Genomic DNA, 18,395 nt, shown 5'->3' on the forward strand with positions numbered 1-18,395 from the left:
AACAGCCAAGGCGACATTTTTCCACCTTCGCCGCATCAAGCAGTTGGTCCCTTACCTTTCCCGCCCCGACCTGGCCACAGTGATCCATGCGACGGTCATCTCCAGGCTTGACTACTGTAATTCGCTCTACGTGGGGCTGCCCTTGAAGCTGTCCCAGAAACTCCAGCGGGTGCAGAATGCAGTAGCGAGGCTCCTCACGGGGTCCCTGCCATGGGAGCACATTCACCCAGTGCTTTTCCAGCTGCATTGGCTCCCGGTGGAGTACAGGGTCAGATTTAAGGTGCTGGTTTTGACCTTTAAAGTCCTTCACGGCCTAGGACCCTCGTACCTACGGAACCGCCTCTCCTGGTATGCCCCACGGAGAGCCTCAAGGTCCATACATAACAACACCCTAGTGGTCCCAGGCCCTAAGGAAGTTAGATTGGCTTCAACCAGAGCCAGGGCCTTTTCAACTCTGGCTCCGGCCTCGTGGAACGCTCTGCCTCATGAGACCAGGGCCCTGCGGGATCTGATTTCTTTCCGCAGGGCCTGTAAGACAGAGTTGTTCCGCCTGGCCTTTGGCTTGGAGCCAATTTGATTCCCTCCCTCTCTTTCTTTTCTTTTCCTTTCTCCTCCTGCAATGAGGCTACATTTTAATATTTTAATGTTGTATTTTAATTTTGTTTTTAAGTTGTAATCATTCAACTTGTTTTTTATTATTGCTTGTAAGCCGCTCTGAGCCCGGCCTTGGCTGGGGAGGGCGGGGTATAAATAAAAATGATTATTATTATTCTCCATCTCTGTTCGCCAAGGGCTTGGAGAGTCGTCCTCATTCCCAGCCTGAGTGGGACACTCCTGGGCTTCTGCAGATGGGAGCTTCCTCTTGACGCAGCCCTCGGGTTTTCTCTCCATGGGAGCATGAAGCAGTCATTGGAGAAAAGGTCTGCAGATCCATGAAATGGCAGAATTGGACGAGGTCATTCTGAAGGATTCAGGGCAGATGAAACAAGCCCTTCTTGATGCAGCTCATAGTCAAACTATGGCACTCCTTCCCCCAGGAGACAATGATCATCACCAATTTGGATGGCTTTAAAAGAGGATTTGGCAAAGTTTTGGAGGAGGAGAGGGCTCTCAATGGCCATTAGCCCTGATGGCTCTGCTCTGTCCTCACAGTCAGGGACAACAATGTTCCTGATGCTGTTGTTGTTGTCGTTGTTTAGTCATGTCCGACTCTTTGTGACCCCCTGGACCAGAGCACGCCAGGCACTCCTGTCTTCCACTGCCTCCCGCAGTTTGGTCAAACTCATGCTGGTAACCTCGAAAACACTATCCAACCATCTCGTCCTCTGTCGTCCCCCTCTCCTTGTGCCCTCCATCTTTCCCAACATCAGGGTCTTTTCCAGGGAGTCTTCTCTTCTCATGAGGTGGCCAAAGTCTTGGAGCCTCAGCTTCAGGATCTGTCCTTCCAGTGAGCACTCAGGGCTAATTTCCTTCAGAATGGAGAGGTTTGATCTTCTTGCAGTCCATGGGACTCTCAAGAGTCTCCTCCAGCACCATAATTCAAAAGCATCCATTCTTCAGCAATCAGCCTTCTTGATGGTCCAGCTCTCACTTCCATACATCACTGCTATCAGTGGCTAAACAGCACAGGAGGAGAGGGGCTGCTTGCTCTTGTTCTCAAATCCTGCTTTTGGGTTTCCTGGAAGAGGAATTTGGTTGGCCCCTCTGAGAACAGGATGCTGGGCTGGATAGGCCCTTGGCCAGATCCTGCAGCCTCTTCTGATGTTCTTAGGAGGAGAGAGAGAGAGAGAGACAGAGAGAGAGAGAGAGAGAGAGAGAGAGAGAGAGAGAGAGAGAGAGAGAGGGGTGTCATTCTCTGGAAAGGCTGTGGAGGAGAAGGGGATCCAGGAAGGGGGGTGGGTGTGTGTGAGAGAGAGAGAGAGAATCTCCTGCTCATGTGTCTTGGCTGCTGCCTTTGGGACTGCAGCCCAGCTGTTCTCCAGCCAGGGAACATCCGCTGTGGAAACTGAGGAGGAGTTGACAAGGCGTGAGAGCCACTGGCGCACAGCCAGCCTTGGCGCAGCGCAGTGAGCGGCCGCAGCATGTGTTTCGGATTTGTGTGCTCCGAGGGGAAGGTGGTAGCCAAGCCAGGACAAGGCGGGGAGAGGGATTGGGAAGTTGCACAGCTCACACTTCCCATTTTTTTTGGGGGGGGGGTAGACTTTGGAATGGACCCTGATGTGGTAGAGCTTTGGGCTACCTGGAATCCTAGAACAGCCAAGCTGGGAAGGGACCCAGGATGGCTAGACGCATTCATGGTGTGGAGGCCTCAAGATGGCTTCTATCCGGGATGGCTCTGCTAGAAGCACAGAAGGGGAGAGCAGCTCTTGCACTCAGGTCCTGCTTGTGGGTTTCACACAGCTTGGCTACTTTGAGAAGAAGGTGCTGCACTAAAGAGGCATTGGGCCTGATCCTGCAGGCTCTCCTCATGTTCTGCCACTTCTGCAGAACATACTACATGACGGTGCGGTCCGCTGGTTTCACATCATCTGATAGGAAGTGCCTACAGAGGGTGGTGAATACAGCACAAGATATTATGGGCTGTTCCGTGAATCCCCTGGATGAAATAGCGGAAGAAGGTTGCCACAGGAGAGTGAGGAAAATTATCAGGGATGATTCACACACTTTCTTGATCTCCTGCCCTCGGGCAGAAGATATAGAAGCCTGATTAGTCGCACCAACAGGGTAAAGAACAGCTTCTATCCGTGGGCTGTTAGGCCACTGAATGAAAAGATAACAACAGGGCAACTAACTCTCTGGTTTGGTGTGTGTGTGTCAGTAAACGAGGGGAATTAAGACTAAGAGAGCTGAGTGGGGGTGCTTGTGTCATCTCACTGTATACAAGTTGTACAAGTGACAATAAAGTATTTCAGTTTCAATTTCAATTCAATTTCTGCGTGAACATTTGAAGTGGCAGCTTGGACGGAGTTTCCTGTGTGCTGCCTGGGGCTGCAGCTGGGCTTGTGTGCTTTTAAAATGCCCTTCCCAAATTGCGTTCAGAAAGTGTGGCACAACGCAGACCCTCCTGGCATTAAAAGAAAAAAACTGCAGAAAGCAAACATGGTTCCTCGGGGCTTAATTAGCCAGGAGTCCATCACACACTCCTGGACGGACACACACACACACACACTGTCCCCAGCACCTGCAATAACATATTTTATATCCCCCTTCTCACAGGAGAGGAATGAAAAAGGAAATGACTGAGCAAAGGGAGCGAAAGCAACCCAGTGGGCTGGAGAAACAGAAACGCCTCCCCCCAGAATGGGCTCCCTCCAATGGGCTTTGTGGCCACTTGGGGGCTGCTTTTCCGAGGGTGAGGGGGGGCGCAGGGGCCCCAAACCCCAGGACCTTGGAAGCCGCCTGAGGAGGGGTGGAGCCACAGGGACATCCCTGGTGGGGGAGGGGGCAGGAGCCAGACATCTTTAGATTTTGGAGTCAGGATGATGTAGAGGTTCGAGTGCTGGGCTAGGACCTGGGTTCAAATCTCCACTCTGCCACGAAGCTCACTCGGTGTCCTTGGGACAGTCACCGCCTTTCAGCCTAAACTGCCTCCCAGGGTTGTGTGGGGAGAATGGGGAAGGGAGAACCAAGGCGGCTGTCATGGCCTGGGACTGGGGCTTGGACTCAGAACCGGAGGAGTCTCAGTCTGCACCGGATCCTTTGTCACAGACATCATCTGAACCAAGTCTGGGGCCTGATCCTGAAGAGTCCCAGTCTGCCCAGTCGGTTCCCCTGCAATGAACCCCAGCTGGGCCGAGTCAGGGGCCTGATCCTGCCCTGGCTCCAGATGTGGGGATGACCTCCTTGCCTCCAGCTGGGCCATAACTTACAGCTGCTCCACTACCGGTTGGGTCAGGGGAGGCTGAGGCAGCCTCAGGGTCTAGTAACCCACCGACGTCTCCGAGCTGCAGAGACTCAGGTCTGAGAGAAGGAGAGACCTGAGTACTCGCAGGAGGAGTGCTCACCTTTGGGCGAAACAGGGAGGTGAGTCGCCGGGGGATCAGGACCGGCCACTACCCCGTCAGAGATAAAAAGCTGTTAGATCCTGCCCCAGGTTGCAGGAGCAACATTGCTGTATGCTAGAACCTGCCTGAGATCCTGTACCTGTCCTTGCCTGGTTTCCTGCCTCGTGTCCTGCCTTGGCCCTGTCAGACTGACTCCAGCGGAACCTTTGGATTCTGGTCTGGTCCTGGACTGCGTTTCACGGGTCACCCCTGGGCCCAGCACAGCGGCATATGAATGCATTAAGTCAATGAATAATGTCTGTTACACTCAGTTGTTCCATTGTTCAGCAGTCAGCAAACCCAGAAGTGGGACCCATTTGCCCAATGCAGGGACCTTTGAATATCATCTTCCTTCCACCCAAGACTAGGTCTTAGTGGCATGCCTGCCATTTTGGGGCTTCCTGGGGCTTCTCTGTGTTGGCACCGCAAGCCTTTGCCTCCTTCCCTATGGTGAAGCCTGATGCGAAGGATTTGCTCCGCCTCTCCACCCTCCCCCTGCTCCTGACTCTCCCGTAGGCGGGTGCCAGCGCTTTGGGCATCACAGTCTTCCAAATGTGCTCCTTGGACACCCCCGCCGTGGCACCCATGGTCTGTCCGTGGCTGTGTGTGGAGGGTGTTTGGATGAAGCTCCCTGGGTGGCCACCCAAACCCCTCCCCCCCCTCTCTCAGGCTAACCCTTCTCAGATGTTTGCCGTGGGGACAAACACCAGGAGATAAAAACAAAAATTCTTTGCACACCGATACAGTTGCTTCTACGGAATTGCTGGGAATGCTATAAAGCTGTCCTGGGCAGCTGAGAAGTACACAGCAAGTGAAAACAGAGCAACTCTGGGAGAGGCATTTGAGAGTCTCTAATTCTTTCAGGCCGCACAGGAGGGGAATGAGACGAAGGCAGGGCGAGGTGAGGAGGAGGGAATGAGTCAGGCCAGGCCATCCCTCCCGCTCAGATCTCTCCTGCTCTGGGGTGAAGGTCCAGGGGGGTGGTCTGCTGCTGCAGTGACCCCCCAGTGACCAAATTCCTGTTCAGTGTGGGTGCCCTTTCTGGCAATCAGTCATGTTATATTGGTGACAAAATATGTAGCCTGTCTGCACCTCTTATCGTGATTTTTTTTTAAACTCCATTTCCTGTCTTTGCCCAGACCTCTGGAAACAGATAACCCAAAAGGTGTACACAAACACCCACCCACTGCTGCTTTGTACAGCACGATTCTGGCTGTCAGTTGTCCTTGCTGTGGTGCCAGGACCCAGTTGTTTGGTGATTTGGCCTCTTGCAATACAAAGGTGTAACTCACAGCCTCTGGGCGATTCTGGGCATTTTCAAGGAGCACCCAAGTGCCATGGTCAAGAGTGGGCGAGATCCAAAGTCCCAGGGGCTGCCCTGCCTCTCTGCCCGGGGGCGGGGGGAACAGTTCCACAGCTGCAACTCTTGTTCCTTTCCTGCAGGCTGTTTATCCAGTGGATTTCCATGCCCTCCACGTGTCCTGGGGTGGGGCGTGGGAATCCTAACTTCATAAGAGGAATCCGCTGGATCCGGCCAATGGCCCATCTAGTCCAGCATCCTGTTCTCAGAGTGGCCAAGCAGGTGCCCCAAAGGGAAAGCAGCAAGCAGGATTCGAACACAAGAGCAACCCTCTCCTCTCCTGGCACTCAGAAGCATCGCTGCCTCTGACTGTGGAGGCAGGGCAGAGCCATTCTGACTGGGAGCCATCACTGGGCCTCTCCTCCTCCTTGTCTGCTCTTCTTCTAAAGCCATCCAGGCTGCTCCTGCAGGAGAGAGTTCTGCAGTTTAACGTGTCAGGAGGTATTGCGTGTGGACAGACTTTGGCTTAGATCTGCAAAGCCACAGCTTTTAGAAAATGTTGGCGTGGTCTCCACAGGGTCCCTGAGACCCCCCCAGGGGTGAGCCTGCAGGGCGGCCAGTGCATAAGGAGGTGGCGAATGCCTTGCTTCTCCTGCCAGGCCCAGAAGAGCTTTGGGCTGCCATGTGCTGAGCAGAAGACGCAGCGGTGGGGGAAGCATCAAAGCGAAGTCCTGGGAGAGAGCTTGCCTTGGCCTTGTAATCGCTTCCAGATGCAGAGCTTCGCCTGCCTCCTCTCACCTCCTCGGAGGGAAGGAGCTGCCTGCCTGCCTTTCACATCCCGCCCAATTAGATTTCCATCTGAGCCCCGGGAGGAACAGCTGAGAACTTGCTGCTGCTGCTGCTCACCCCTCTCCTTCCTGGGAGGTTTTAAGCAGAGGTTGGACGGCCGTCTGTCAGGGATGTTTTACTTGGGACTCCTGCAATGCAGGGGGTTGGACTAGATGGCCCTTGGGGTCCCCTCTGACCAAACAGTTCTATGAATCTAAGCCTTTGCCTCCACTGCTGCCAAGGTCTCCGAGCTTCGCTGCTGGATGGCACCCTCCCTCCAAAAGAAGACTCGCAGAGTCAGAGAACTGCAGCGCTGGGGAGGGGTTTTCCAGTCCAGCCCCCTGCAATGCAGGAATCACAGCTGGAGAATCCCTGACAAGCCAGAACAGAGGGCAGGAAGGTGGGCCACTTGGCATGGACCCCCAACTTTGAGGGGGCCTCCTTTGAGCCCCCTGGTAGAGGCAAAGGGGGGCCCTTTGGTGAAGACTATTGAAATGGGCTCTACATTTCCATCTGGCGGGGGTCTCTTACGAACCATCCAACCTCTGCTTAAAAACCTCCAAGGAAGGAGAGTCCATCAGTGTGGGGTAGTGGTGGAGAGCGGTGGACTCGTAATCTGGGGAACCGGGTTCGTGTCTCCACTCCTCCAAATGCAGCTGCTGGGTGACCTTGGGTCGGTCCCACTTCTCTGAAGTCTCTCAGCCCCACTCATCTCACAGAGGGTTTGTTGTGGGGGAGGAAGGGAAAGGAGGTAGTGAGCCGCTTTGAGACTCCTTCTGGTAGTGATAAAGTGGGATATCAAATCCAAACTCCTCCTCCTCCTCCTCCTCCTCCTCCTCCTCCTCCTCCTCCTCCTCTTCTTCTCCTCCTCCTCCTCCTCCTCCTCCTGCAGGAGACCTTTCCACTGTCAGAAAGTTCTTCCTGATCTTCAGTTGGAATCTCCTCTCTTGTAACGTGAAGCCGTTGGTTTGGGTCCTCCCCTCTGGAGCAGGAGAAAACAAACTTGCTCCTTCTTCCGTGGGGCAGCCCTTGAGGAATTTGAAGATGGCTCTCCTATCTCCTCTCAGTCTCCTCTATTCCAGGCTAAACATATCCATTTCTTTCAACTTGATGTCCAGACCCTTGATCTTCTTGGCCGCCCTCCTCTGCACACCTTCCAGCTTGTCAATATCCTTCTTAGATTGTGGAGCCCAAAATGGGACACGGTATTCCAGGAGGGGTCTGACCAACTGGGCCATCTGCTTGGCCACTGTGAGAACAGGATGCTGGACTCACGGGGTCATTGGCCTGATCCAGTCAGCCCTTCTGATGTTCTTATGTTAAGGTGGAGTTGCAGGGCCAACCTCTGGTCTTTTGGCACCTGAGGCAAGATATGCTATGGATGTTTCTTCCCACCCACAGATACGGGCCATGCCCTGGCGGGGTGGGAGGAGCATGCCGCCTTAGGCGGGTTACGTCAGGTCGCCTCATTGGTATGCCAGCCATGCCAGGCAGCAAGCTCTCCTGGGGCTGCAGACACTGCCCATCCCTCAGAATTTGCCACCTGAGGCAGCTGCCTTAGTCTGCCACATGGCAGGGCCGGGCCTGAGAAGCTGGCATTGCAAGGGACTTCTTCCACTGGTGGGTGGGGATTTCGTCCCTTGGGGTGAGGAGGACACCCTGAGGGCCGTGGGGTCCTGCCCCTGCTCTGGGTGCTTCTTGAGGGGCATTCTCCTCCTGCAGTGTTTTGGAGACCCTTGGAATGACAGCAACCTCAGTGAGGCCACATTGTTTGCAGGCGACAATTAAAAAGCCTCCCCAAACACATTAGAAGCCCCTTTGCTTTCCAGGGAGGGGACAATGGTGGGAGAAGAGAGACACCGCAGAACCCGCCTTTTGTTTTGTCCTCTTTGAGCCGCCTCAAAAGGCCTGTTCCAAAGGGGGGGGGGGCTTTGGCGTCTTTTCAGCCGCCCGCTCTGAACTCAGAATGGGGCCTGTTGTTTAGTAACACAGAAATGTGACCTTAATTGACTCCACTCCTGGCTGAACTCCGTAAATCATTCCAGCCCCAGACTGGTGTTTTGTGACTGGAACCTGATTTTGGCAAGGGGGGGGGAGTTCTCAGAGCAGAGGCTTCTGACCGGGGCAGCCGTGCAGTTGTGCCAGCTGAGAGTCACAGCTGGGTGCTGCTTTTATTACCTCCCTGCTCCCCTGAGCTCACAGGACCCGCCTCAGCCTCTCGCACCCAGAGAACAGTCGCGCTGGGTGGAAGCAGCCATGGAAAGCGGGTCTTGGACAAGGCGGAACGGAGGACGCATTCACACTTACCGTTCGCCCCGCACTTTCTAGACGCAGGTCTGAGCTTCGAAGTCCCATGTCCAAATGCTCTTTGCTCTGATTCAGTGGTAAAGAGCAGGTTTTTATGGGGAAATTTTGTGGGCAAGTGGCAAAGGGGGGGGGGGGAGGTTCTCAGAAATGGAGCAGCGTTAAAGGCTGGATGTGTGCCTAGAAACACAGCTCAGAAGGAAGTCTGGATGAGATCTGAGCCTCAGGTTGTTCTGGGCAAGTTCTCCCAAGTCACTGCTCCTTCGTGTGAGTCCCAAGGCTGATGGTGCTCAGAGAGATTCATAACGTAAGAGGATCCCTACTGGATCAGGCCCAGGGCCATCTAGTCCAGCATCCTCTTCTCACAGTGACCAACCAGATCCCTGTGGAAACGTCCACGCAGGATCCAAGCCCCCTCCCCCCATAATTTCCAGTCTCTCGGGTTCAGAAGCAACGTTGGCTCCAACTGGGAAGGGCAGAGCAGAGCCATCCCAGGGACTGTGGGTCCTGTTGTGGGATTCCCTAGAAGCATCCGGTTGTCCTCCGGGAGAGCAGGAGGCTGGACTAGGTGGGCCTGATCCCACAGGGTTGCTCTCATATTTCCAAACCAAAACTGTGACCCATATCCCCCCTAAAAATGTTTATTGGTTTGAAATATTTACGTACTGCCTCTCTTTGTCCAATCCAGTGTGAAAAACAAAATGCAATGAAGTAGCAATTCATGAAAACAATAAATGCACCAGACCACAGTTATGCAGGCCCTGGAACCTCCTTCCTTGCCCCCCCCCCCGGCCAGTGCTGCCCCCTCCCAAGTCCTGTGCACCATCTCTCCCCCCACAGCCTTTTCATCTTGGAAAGGGGAGACAGGGTCTTCCTTGGGGTGACCCCCTGCACCCGCCCTTGGCTCCAGCTCAGTCGCCTTTTCTGGATCTAGATGAGAACAAGGCTATTTCTGAATGGTCAGTGATGAAAACAGAACCTTAAAGAAGTTGGAGAATAGTAATTCTGATGGGGCGGGAGGGAGTTGTGGACCCATTCGCATGGCCAAGCTAACCTGACATTCCTTCCTTAGGAGCAGAAATATTTCTCCTAAATCCTTTCAGCATTTGTATAAAGGGCACCAACGAGTCAGCAATGGAAAGAGACCGCGAAAGGCAGAGCAGGCCTCCTTCATGTGGGTGACTCTGGCCCAACCTCCCTGCAGAGCAGACATTCCCCAGCCCCCGGGAAACTTCCACGCGTTAAAAGCAAGGCCACAAAGCCCCGCTGGGTGTGATGGATGTGCATGTGAGCGAGCTGGCGGCCGATTTGTCTGCATCCAGGGGGGCTCCTGCCTTAATGGATGATTTGCAAACTCCCGAGGAGAGGTTAAGGGCCAGGAGCACGGCTCCCTTTGAGGAGGTGGGCTCCGCTCATTGGCGCTCGGCCTTAATCAAGTTATCCCATCGTCCTCCGGGCTGCCAGGCCCCGCTGCTCTCCCACGTGGACGGGGAAGACAAATTCCTAGCAGCGGGAAGGGGCTGCTCTCCTGCGTGGAAGGATGAAAAGTGCCACAACCTCCGTGCCTCCTCACGCTGGAAGAGAGCCCCAGGCAGCTTCGTGCCTGAGCTGCCCCAGTCCCACCGACCTCCATCTTGGCAGGACCCTTCCGCGCATCCGCGAGGCATGTCCTAGCAGCCACGCTTTGGGCCTCGCCTATGGTTAAGCCCCATGGAGGCAGCAGGGCTCTTTGGGTCAGGGAGGAGGGAGAGAAAGGAAAAGAAAGGATTTATTCACACAGTGGATGGTTGAAGTGCAAAAACTCTCTCTCATGTCTTGTTACGCTGCAGTTTCTACGGGGATATACACTCGGTATTTATCACTCCTGTTATACAAAAATGTCCAAATGGGTCTGAACTTCAATGTCTAAAACTCCTGGTAGAGGGCAAGGATCTAGAGATCACGCTAAGGGTGTCCAAATTCTGTGCGTCTGCCATAAAACTTAGGGAACAAGTTGTACTACCAAAATGATTAAGGTTTTAAATGATAATATTAGGTTATATTTTAGTGATCAAGATTTAATATAGATATTTAACTGCTGCTATATCTGAATTGTCTCTGTTATACCCAATTGCAATTCAATGTATCCCTGTTGTGTTTTATGATTTTCCCGATATTGTAAGTGACCCGGAACTGGTCTGTGACCGTAATAATAAAATTCAATTCAATTCAAGTGCAGAACTTGCAGCGCCTGGCTGAACAATGGAACTCGCCATGAAAAGTTAAGCTGTGGAACTCTCTCCCACTGGAGGCCACCTAAGCAGATGGCTTTGGAAAAGGACAAGAGAAGACCATCAATGGCCACTGGCCAGGATCAGGGCTGTGCTCTGCCCTCCTCAGTCGGAGGCAGAGATGCTTCTGAATGCCAGTTTCTGGGGGGGGGGGGAACCGCTGGAAGGAAAAGTTGCTCTTGTGCTGGGATCTTGGATTTCCCAAGAGAGGCATCCAGTTGTCCATGGAGAGAACAGGATGCTGGGCTAAGATGGGGCCCCCAAGAGTCATCTAGTCCAGCCCCCTGCAATGTCGGAAACTCACCATGGCTAGTAGGCCTCCATTTGGGAAGTGTAGGGGACATTGCTTTGCCCTTTACAGGGGAAGAGCATCTGCTCTCCAGGTTCAATCCCTGCAGGTGGAGCTGGGAGAGACTCCCTGTCTGAACTGCTGCCGACCTGTGCAGACAATACTGAACTAGATGGTCTGACTCAGTATACTAGGCACTGGGGATTCCTGAGGTCCTTCTGGGGAAGCTGATCTGAAGCCGCCATTTGCAGGATTCCAAAGGCTGCCTCTGCTTTTCATGGGATGCTTCAGCTGAGATTCCTGCATTGCAGGGGTTGGACTGGATGACCTTTGGGGGACCCTTGGGCGTCTGCAGTCCCATGGTTTTGCGAAGGGCTCTCCTCGGACGTTCCCTGTGGAAGCAGTGGAGCTGGGTCTGGCTCAGCTGCCGGAGCAGAGCCTCCGTTCTCCCGGCTCACGAAGGCCTTTCTCCGCCTTTGCGTCCTGGAGCCTCAACGGTTAAAGGGCTCTCGCTGCAGAAAAAGCAGGCGGTGGTAATCTGGAAATAAATGTCGCTTTGGCGAGGCCTCGGCCACAAAGGCGCAGGTACGGCGCCCCGGCAGGGGGGTGACCTTTCCGAGCGGCGAGCAAAGCGCCTCTCCGATGGTCAGCACAAAGGGAGCATGGGGCTGGGCGAGGAAAGGGGTTTTGCCTGCCAGGGCGACCCGCTGCTCTGCCACAATGAGGACCCAGCGCTGGCCTGGCCCAGCCACAAAGAGAAAGGAGCGCGGACAATGCGGAGGCCGGGCACCTTCAAAAGGGCCGCCGGGGGCCGTGTTTCATCCGCCATGAATAAGTGATGCGGGGGCTCCCCGCCCTCTCCTCTCTCACAGGCTGCGCTCTTTGGAGAGAATTTCGGGGTACCCCTCCCCTCCGACCCTGGAGGCACTGGACACAGCAGTCAGGGGGGCTGCGGGCAAACTCCACAAAGAGAAGCAACACATGATTATGGGGTGGGGGGGTGTTGGTGGGGTAGTTCCTCTGGTGGGGAACACATTGTGCTGTTTCCGGGGTAGTTGCCCTACCTTTGGTCTAGCATTCAGCTCTCCCCTGGGGCTCCTAGAAGATGTCCCCAGGGGAGCTGATGGGTCTCAAACCCTCGGTGAGTTAAGGGCTTCCCCTGCATGTGAAAACAGGCTCTGGCAGGTGGGGTGGCTGAGTCCAAGGGGGGGGGGTCCAGCAGTCAAGAAAGCAGCTTCTGCCTGTGCTGTAGAGGGAAGTGAGGGGCAGGTTGGGCTGGGAACAGAGCCCACCTAGGAGAAGGAAAACTCTGACCCTAAACCTCCATCGCCTTGACTGTTGGTTTCAAAATACAAGCCTACCTCTAAGAATGTGCAGAGTGCTTCTCTGGCTCTGTGAGAGCATATGACTGAAGATTAAGTCCTTCTTCATGCAGTAAATAGTTGAACTGTGGAACTCCCTCCCACTAGAGGCAGTCATGGACACCAGCCTAGAAGGCTTTAGGAGTGTATTAGACAAATCTGTAGAGGAGGGGGGCTGGGGGCTGCTAGCCATGGAGGCTCAGCTCTGCCTCCTCCATGAATCTGTCTAATCCCTGTTTCAAAGCCATCCAAGTTGGAGGCCATCATGGCCTCCTCCAGTGGAAGAGAGTTCCATAGTTTAACTTTGTGCTGTGCAATGGAGGCGCCAGGTGAGGAGGAAGCAGCCAGCCTCTCCCTGGGTCTCCAGAAGAGGCAGGAGGAGGAAGGAGGAGGGGGAAGGTGGTGAGTTGAGAAATATGGCCTGAGAAACCATCTCTCAGCAGCACAGCCAAAAGGGCCCATTTAATCTCTGCCTGCCTCTCTTTATCAGCTTAAAATATGACCTGCCAACTGGGAAAGCTCCCCGAGATAAGAGCAGTCTGGCAGCCAGCAGGGAGGGAGGACTCCCAGATAAGGAGATATTTATTGCTTCCAATTTATGAGCAGAGATGGGGAGGAGAGGACCACCCCCCACAGCCCTGCCTTTTCTGGCCGTCTGCTGTTAGGGGCTCAGCCTCCCCCCCACTGCTCTGCCCACCAGGGACCCAGTAGGGCAGCCAAAACACAGAGGCCCACACACAAACTCCCCACTTCACCTGAGCGGGAGGAGCAATGAGGGGTCCAGAAAGGCCTGGTCTGATAGGGAAGCCCACTGGGGAGACGGAGGGCTGTGCAAGACCAGTTGGTTTGTAGGTCACCTCTGGGGCACCAAGGGGTACTGGAGGCACCAGAAGCTGTTGCTCAGAGGAGGTGGGGGACCAATTCCTGTTTCAAAGGTGCCATATTGACCATCATGGAAGATGGAGACAAGAGGAAGATCCTAAAACTGCCCATCTAGTCCAACCTTCTCCCAGGGATGAAATGCCGCTCAGAACCTAGGGATCTTCATAGAGTGGCTCTGGACAGGGAGGTTCCATAAGAAGAGGTTCCCTGGCCAGTGGCCCATCGACTCCAGCCTCTTGTTCTCCAGAGTGGCCAACTGGAGGTCCCAATGGGCAGAAGTCCACCAGCAACAAGACCCGAGTGTGAGAGCAGCAAAGCCCTCCCCACTTGGGATGTTATTCCGAGGTCTTGGAAGACAAACAAAATACACTGATGGACAGAAGAGCAAATGAGGCCATTATCAGCCAACAAAGGACCTTTGAGTTTGTTAGCTGATGGGAAATCCAAGACCTGAAAATTAGGCAATCCTTTCGGGACCTTTAGAGTAAACAGAAGCCTTAAAACACCTTTGATGCTCCTTGACTCTGAGAAGTATCCCAGTTGCGGCCTTCAGGGCCAGTGTAGGGTCTTGAGGCTCCACTGCAGCCAGCCTGCCCTCGACCCAGGGAGGGGGCTCTTGTCTTGCCGCACCCAGCCTCAGGATTACTTGCACGGCTGCAGAAGGCATCTGTGATTACACAGGCTGCTCCATTAATCCATTGGTTAGATTAATCCAGAGATCTTAGAATTATAGAAATGTAGGGCTGGAAGAGACCGCCAAGGGCCATGCAGTGCAACCCCAGGAATCGCAGCTAAAGAACCACCTTCCCTGGGAGTCCCTTCCACTGTTGAACTGGAAGCTCTTCCAGATGTTTAGTTGGACTTGAAGCCATGGGTTCGAGTCCTACCCTTCAGAGCAGGAGAAAACAAGCTTGCTCCCTCTTCCACGTGGCAGCTCTTCAGATATTTGAAGATGGCTGTCCTATCACATCTCAGTGTCCTCTTTGCTGGGCTACACAAACTCAATTCCCTCAACCCTTCCTCATCAGGCTTGGTTAACCTGACCCTTGATCATCCTGGTCGCCCTCCTCTGCACACCTCCCAGCTTGTCAACATCCTTCTTAAATTATGGTGCCCAGAATTGGACCCGGTATTCCAGGTGTGGTCTGACCAGGGCAGAATAGAGTGGGGCTATCACTTCCCTTGATCTGGACACTCGACTTCTGTGGATGCAGCCTACTAGGGTAGTGTTAGCTAAGATGAGAAGCCTGTGTGTGGCCTTGCAAATGTTTTTGGGACCCCAGCTCCCCTCTACCCCAGACAACATGGACAATGGTCAGGGGTGATGGGAGTTGTAGTCCACAGGCCCCCCATTGCTGAGTTAATCCATCAGCAACTTTTCCATTATTGAAAAAGTGCCCAGATTGATTATTCACAGATTGTGTGCCGGTTTTTGGAAAGATCACCTGCTGTGTGTGACTGCAGGACCACCTGAGAGGCCAGACCTGTTTGTTATGTACAGAGGAGTAGCTGCCACCAGGTCAATTTATTCCCTAGTGCTCAGCAGGACCTGCTGCAGAGCTAAGGGGATTCCTTGTGAGTAGAGAAGGAGGCCCCCTCAAGCTCCTCACCAGCTGCACTTAACCTTACAAAAAATATGACATGGCTGGACACTTTTGCAAGTGGGTTGGGCAGACTGTGTGTCCAGTACACCACTTCTTACAGCTTCAAGGAAGGGATGTGAAAGGGAGATGCAGGAAGGATGCTTTTTTAAAACAACAACAGCAGCCGCAGCTGACCAGAGGTTATCATAAAACCTAAAGTACTTGGCTCCCATCAGTTGATGAGGACAGCATTTATCTGGGCTGATAAAGAGGGGGCGGAACCCCCCTCCATCTTTTAACGCTGCATTCCAGGTGGGGGTGGGGTGAGGGACAAGGCGGGGTTCGGCCAAGGGGAGTGGGGATGAAACCCTGCTTGGCCCAACACACAAGAGATTTGCCATGATCCCTCTCAATTGACCCATTAAGTCAGACAAAAGGCGTGAATTGGAGGGTGCTTTTCTGGGTTTCCTGCTAGACGGAGGAACCTCTCTTTGCATATTTGGAAGAGGAGACAGCGGAGGGAGGGGCCTGTCAAGCTGTGGCTGAGGAGGCAGCAACAGGGAGCCTGGGCTTGGGTTTGTGGTGCAGGTCCCTGATCCCAAAGAGCTTACAATCTGAAACAGACAATACAAATTGGTTAGTTGGTGGAGAAAGCACTGGGATGGGAGGAGCACATGTCAAAATGCAAAATAAAGGAGGGGGAAAGAGGGGGAAGGAAGAAGAGGCCCACCACGTCCTGGGTCAGAAGGAGACTGAGCCAGAGGAAACCTGGAAGAGGCAGCATCTGTGAAGGGACTGGGCAGGGGAGGAGTGGAATATGACACATTCAGAGGCATGCTGGGAATTCAGAAGATTCTAGGGTGTCCCTGCTCCCATGTTCCCAGGCTTCCCAGAGTGAAAAGTAGTTGCTGGTGCTGGTGTATTTTTTCTGACTGTCCACACATTACAACTGGGTCTCTCTTTTTCACCATTTCGATCAAAGCTGGTTTGGGGAGGAAATGCACCAAAAAGCAGCGTTCCTGAAGTCACAGCAGGAAAGGTGGATGCCAACAAAAAGATGTGGATTGGGGCTTCCCTCTTGTGTTCCCCAGTCCCAAAGGGGAGTGTCTACACTGCCTGTCTTCTTGTCTCCGCAGCCCCCTTGGGGTGAGCTCTGACCCTGCCTCCCCCTCCCCCTCAAGACCCCCTTCAGAGAAGCAGCAAACAGAGCGCCTCTGCCTGCCCTGCCTGAGCTCAGGGTAACTTTTGCCAGGCTCTGAGCACATGGTGCCAGGGGGCTGAGGTGGAGATGGTCCTCAGGAACAGAGAGAAGCTGGCTTACCACAAGTGAGGCCAGTAGTCCACGCAGCCCAGTGTTGTTGGCACTGACTGGTATCAGCTCTGACTGTGTTCTTAGCCTTGGCTCCAAGCAACAGCCACACCCACTCCAGTTTGTGGAAACTGCAGGGCAACCCTAATGTGGGAGGAGACTGCTGCAGAGACTGGCCTGCCCTGGAACAGTGGGGTCCCTGTTGCAAACTACAAAACGAACCCTTTACTTGGCCCCAGGAAATCCATCCTCTTTTAGCCTCCAGAGTGCCAGTCTGGTGTAGTGGTTAAGAGCAGTAGACTCGTAATCTGAGGTTCGCGTCTCCGCTCCTCCACCTGCAGCTGCTGGGTGACCTTGGGCCAGTCACACTTCTCTGAAGTCTCTCAGCCTCACTTACCTCACATAGTGTTTGTTGTGGGGGAGGAAGGGAAAGGAGAATGTTAGCCGCTTTGAGACTCCTGAAGGGGAGTGAAAGGCGGGATATCAAATCCAAACTCTTATCCATCTGTGCAATGGGTATGAAAGCTGTTTGCTTCTTGGGACTGTTCTAAGGGCAGACTGCTCAGTCTTCCAGCTGAGGGGCTGAATCAAGACATGTTTTTGCCTGAAGCAGAAGGCAGGGTGCCGTTGACACAGGAAAGGGCCTCCTGCCCATGCAGCAAACCTCTCCAGGGGACCCTGACCCTGTTTGCATTCAGATGCACCAGCAGGTGGAGAAAAACTCCAACAGCAGGTCCCTTGTGCAGTTACAGGCCTTCTCCCACCGGGTGGTGCTACTGATGAAAAGGTGCCCATTCAGAGTCCTGCAGGCATCTCAGGCGGTTGCCATCCTGGTATACAAACAGCGGGAACTCGATCAGATTTTTCTCTCTGTCCTGCCTCATAAGAACATGAGTAAAGAACATAAGGAGAGTCTGCTGGATCAGGCCGAAGGGGCCCATCCAGTCCAGCACCCTCTTCTCACAGTGGCTGGCCAGAAGCCCCAAAGGGAAGCTGGCAAGCAGGATTTGAACACAAGAGCAACTCTCCCCTCCTGTGACTTCCAGAAACCAGGATCCAGAAGCATTGCTGCTGTCGGAAGATTTCACTGCCTCCAGCTGTGTAGGCAGGGCAGAGCCAGCCTGGCTAGCAGCCATCCATAGCCCTCTCCTCCTTCATGAATTTGCCCAATCCAACATCTAGGCCATCCCTGCCTCTTGTGGGAGGGAGTTCCATGGGCAAAGACACACAAACCCTGGCACACTTCCTGGAGGGCCAGCCACAGCCTTCTCTTGGTGCATCTCCTGTGCCTGTTCTGAGTCCCCCAGGACTGGGCTGCTTCCACTGCATATTTGAGGCTTTGCTCCCAAACGGAGCCACCACGATGCCCCCCCCCCCTGCAGGAAGGGCTTGTTCCCCTCCCTGCCTCCCCGGAATGCAATGAGTCCCCCAGGCACTCTGCTATGATGAATGGAGCAGGGGCTGCGTGGCTCAGAGGGCGTCTCTGGCTGCCTGCCCAGGCCTCTGTGCTGGGCCTTCCGAAGCCCAGGCCTCTTCCTTGGAGGGCAGCCGCAAGGTCCCTGATGGGGGCTGAGCACGGGTGCCTTGAAAGGGTGGGGAGAGGGCACAAGATCCAACCTGCCAGCCACAGACAGACGTGAACTGAGCCTTGAGCCAGCCAACCTGCTTTCCAAAACCTGCCCCATCTGCAATCTGGATGGTTTTGTCCTTCTAAGGGTTGGGGAGGGTGGAGAGACCCTCGGCTGACTCTTTTCTTGATCTGGAATCCCCCCAACCCGAAATACACCTTGTCCAAATGTTTCCCGACATTGTTTTGGGATGGTGAGTGGGTGGTGATCCTCTTCCCTTGGTGATTTCCCTACAGATTTCGAGACCCAGTTAAACTCCCTTCAGTTTTCAAAAACTGCTCTCCACTGCCACTGGCCCTCATCCACTTGGCTGGTCAACCGGACCTGGGGGTCAACCTGCCCCCCCCAAAGCCTTCTGTGTAGCTCTCAAGCCTGCTTCTGGAATTCTGAACTCCATTGGACTACAAAAGAATTCATCATAGTGGCTTTCTGTCTCTTCTCTGGCTACCAAAAACTCTGGGATGGCGTGTGGGGCTACGTTTGCGGCATGGATGTGCATTTGTTTCCAGGGGTAAGATTTCGGGGGGTCTGGCAGTTTTGCTGAGCTGGGAAAGGATCTGGTGGTGAAGAGATAAAGGCCAGGTAACCTGACTGCCCT

Source organism: Podarcis melisellensis (genome assembly GCF_964234715.1).
Source record: "Podarcis melisellensis genome assembly, chromosome: 5".
Classification (NCBI taxonomy): Eukaryota; Metazoa; Chordata; class Lepidosauria; order Squamata; family Lacertidae; genus Podarcis; species Podarcis melisellensis.